We start from the raw sequence: 4,343 nt of genomic DNA on the forward strand, positions 1-4,343 counted from the left end.
TCATTTTATGTCTCAGGATGTTTTCTCGTTCTTTTAGAGGCATTTTCTGGAAAATACAAAATTCGTTTAAATCTAATCTTTGTATAACACATAAAATATGCCAAAGAAGTCTCTATAAAAATAGTTCAACATTTTCTTAGTAACCAAACGACTGTGATTGGTCCATCCTGACCAGCGTTGAGAAAAGTAGCTACTACTGACCTCGTGATATATTACTTGAAAAACTATTTTTACATGGGTAGCGATACAGAATATAACTTTAAAACCTATGTGCAAAAGAAAACTGTGAAAAGTAAACATTGGTTATTTATAATTTATTTATAAAACCATAGTAACCCTTCGTCTCACTACAGGAACCGTTCAATACAAATTAGAGGATACATTTTAGCAATAGACAGAGAAGAAAATGAATATATATTTCTGAAGTGCAGTGATGTTATTTATTAGTAGGCTATGATAAGTGGTCTTTTAAAAAGTTTTATGCTGAGGACCATATAAAGACAGTGTGCACGACAACGTCCACAAACACATGAAAATACTACAAAATTACTGCGAGTGTGTTAAGTGCGCCCTCTACCGACCAACATTGGCTCCCAAATTATTCTCATGCTAAACCTGGAACAAACACTATTAATAATTACTTTGTATTATGGCCTGTAGCTTTCCAAAAAAATAAAACGTCAGAATCCAACAGTTGTATTAAGCAGGAGGTTATTTTGGCAGGATTTAATGCGAACAAGCAAATCATGTTTTGATCTTGCGTTTGTAGCTTAATTTGTACCCATGTTCTGACGCATATAGGCCTATTCTTTCATGTATATAAAAAAACTCTAAAACCAAGTCTTGACCGTTAAAATTCTAGTCCTTACTGCACTGGCCTAAACCTCAAAGTGGTTCTCATAAAGACACGCACACACACACACACACACACACACACACACACACACACACACACACACACACACACACACACACACACACACACACACACACACACACACACACACACACACACACACACACACACACACACACACACACACACACACACACACACACACACACACACACACACACACACACACACGCGAAAAGCATCTAATTATAATCAGAGGCTGTGGTAAAATCATCATTATCGTATTATTATAAGGCCCAGCGGCTATCTGCACCTATGACAGCAGATACTGTAACATGATCTGCAACAGACACACACAACCGACCAACAACACGACCACTGATACACGTGTGTGTCCATCGATGATCTGACAGAGACAGACTCCCTTCAAGAAAAATGTGCATGTACTGATAAATTGTGACAAAATCAGACATAAGTAGCATCTGAAAGACGATAGATCATAATACATTAAAGCACAAATGTAAAATCACGTAAATGATATGAAAGGCTGTACCCAAGATGACCCCCTAACTAAGAGAGCATTTGATGTCAATGATGTCAACGACATAGTCTATTTAAACGGAAGTATTTTTCTCTATTAGACATAATTATGAATAATAAAGAGGGTTAAATATATTTTATTTATTATGGAATTATAATTCCAACATAACTATTGCCCCATCCATTAGGTTTTATCTTAATAATAGATTACCCCCATAATAGATTAGCTTTCTTTTTGTGATATTGCGAATACAATAAAGATAAGCATGCTCTTTCAGACAAATAAAAAAAAGAGAAAATCTGCCAGCGTCATAATGGAAATTATTCATGATACACTATAGAATAAAAGGAAGATTTATGGTCCTGTCTGTTATATTAAGACAAGACAAGAGAAGAGAGCAGTGTAGTCATCATTGATCTGTTTACATCCGGATGGAGCTTCTGCTGAGAGACTCACCGTGAACCGACAGTAGCAGTGAAGGATCCTGAGATGAATTTTCTGAATTTACAGAGACGTCTTCCCCACTCCAACTAGTTTGATCATATAAGAGAGATCATATAATATAAGTCACAATAGACTCCAAAAGCTGGTTGTGCAAATAAAGAGGCTGTGCAAAATATTCAAATGGGGCACCAAGTTGCATTTGTTTTAAAGAGAAATAACACAAACATTTCTTAACCATTTTTCAGTCCACATAGTTTCGAGTAATAAGATGGAAACGTATATGAAACACAGTCGTATTTAAATAACGGTTAAGAAATGTCAATATTTCGTAACACGAATTCAATTTGGGGCCACTGTTAGTCTTGTTTTTGTTTTGCCTTTTGTCGTCATATCAAAAGGATGTGCATTTCTGGGATTAGATGCTTTCACAATCCATTTCGTTCTGTTGAAAACACGATGCGAACCACATGCACGTACAAGCAAGCAGACAAGCGACGAACCCGAAGTAATAACTGAGCGTAATAGAAGTGCTCATTTCTTCATCGCTGCATCTTAAGATGCTCATAGCATGATGGCTGTCATGCAGCTGAACTGTGATGAATAAATCACATTGAGCTGTGACGCTGCGACCATCACAGTTGTAAAAACAGATTAGTCACTATGGCACCCGCTATTTGTTTCAAGTGTTTCGGGGGCAGAAAGCAGCTCTCCATCCACTCTCACATCTCTGACACAGAGATCAATCAAATGGATGTTACTAATTGTGTTTGCCAGGGCAACCAGCACTATTACTGTTGTATTACTGTTGTTCATGTTTAACGTTTTAAAAACGGTTTATAAACGGTTTTTAACCGCCCACAAATTTCTAGCAACCATAAGATGCTTAAGGCTCGATTCACATTTCGCGTCTAAAACCGCGCGGAAAACGTTCTCCTTTTTTCCCAAAGCGCCTGGACTTTGCGCTCTCTTGGCGTCTGTCGTCGCTAAGCAAACATGGGCCACGATAGCCGATGAGACGAGGAGGTATAAACAAAGGATATATGGATTATATGCACTGAAAATAGCTTGCAATAACTCTGCTACTAGATTTAGTTATGCTGTGATCGTCTGTGTCTCCATCTTCATTGAGCTTGTCTATATTGGCTGGTTGGTTCTTGTCACATGACCTGCGGTGCGCTTGCGGCTTTCTGAAAAGTTGAGATTTTTTCATCTCGATGCGGCGCCGACGCTCCTCAAAAAAAGAGCGCGTCGCACCACATGCGCGTCGCGACCGCGTCGCCCCCTATTTCCGCGCGGCTGCCGCGCGTCTACATTTAAAATAACGAATATGCGCGCGGAAAAGACGCGAAATGTGAATCGAGCCTAATCGTATAATCGCAAACACTCTTTAGTCCTGGTAACCTCTCAGAACAACACCATGGCAACATGGTACAAACAAACAGAACAACGCCTAGGAAACCATCTCGAACACCCTAGCAACCATCCAAATCCCTCTAGACGATAAAGTTTTGGTACGGTCAGCTCTCCACATCCACTGTTACAAACACACCGCCTCCTATCTACGTCTCACACTTACGGCCCTTTCTAAGCATCACACAGGGCAGCGTGACATCTCCATGGGGAGGGAGAGCAGGACGTGGGCGTCATCCAGTCCTGGTTGCTATGGTAATCACATCCGCCTTGAGTCTGGCCAGAGGCTGCAAAAGCAGTTCGATCACAAAAGCAGTTCGATCACATCTATCACCTGTAGGGCAGATGTGAGGTTGTGCTCTGGTTTAACATCTCACAATGTTTCTGTCCGTTTTAATGAAATCCAGGAGCTGTCTCATGCCTTGCAGAGACTACAAGCATCAGGTTTTTCGGTGACTTGCCCGGGGGTTGCCGTGTAAAAATAGCTGTGGGTGACTTGAATATCTGGTTTTGAGAAGTTTCATGAATGTATGGAAAAGCAAAACAACATATTTGTTTATATGATCCTGCGTTCATTTCCTTCAGAGGAATGATTTACACATTGTTCACAGGCTTTCAAACACCATTACTATTTCATACCGGACTCATCTATGTTTGATATCACTTAAATCCCTCATCATTCATTCAGCCAAGAAAGGCTGGAAGAAAGTGCACAATGGATGAAACCACACAAGGCAGGTGATGGGGCAGAGAATGCCATTACCATAGCAACACATGCATTTCTGCAGCTCCCCTTCAGTAGAAGTACAGTATACTGCACTCCTTTTCATTCTGACAATATGACAGCGATATAAATGAAATGGTTCTTTTGATTTGAGTATTTCTTTAGTATTATTGTTCTAGCTGATACGAGTTAGTGCAGAGCATTATTTTCACGAGTATCACAACACATTTTAAGGGTATGCATAAGTAAGGGATTTAGTCTTAACTTATGAAGATGTCAACAATGATGGAAAATTATCTTGAAAACATTGTAAAAATACTGAATTAATATCAGAAATAAGACATGACACTGTAACTTGATTTCACATA

Source organism: Triplophysa rosa, linkage group LG11 (genome assembly GCF_024868665.1).
Source record: "Triplophysa rosa linkage group LG11, Trosa_1v2, whole genome shotgun sequence".
Lineage (NCBI taxonomy): Eukaryota > Metazoa > Chordata > Actinopteri > Cypriniformes > Nemacheilidae > Triplophysa > Triplophysa rosa.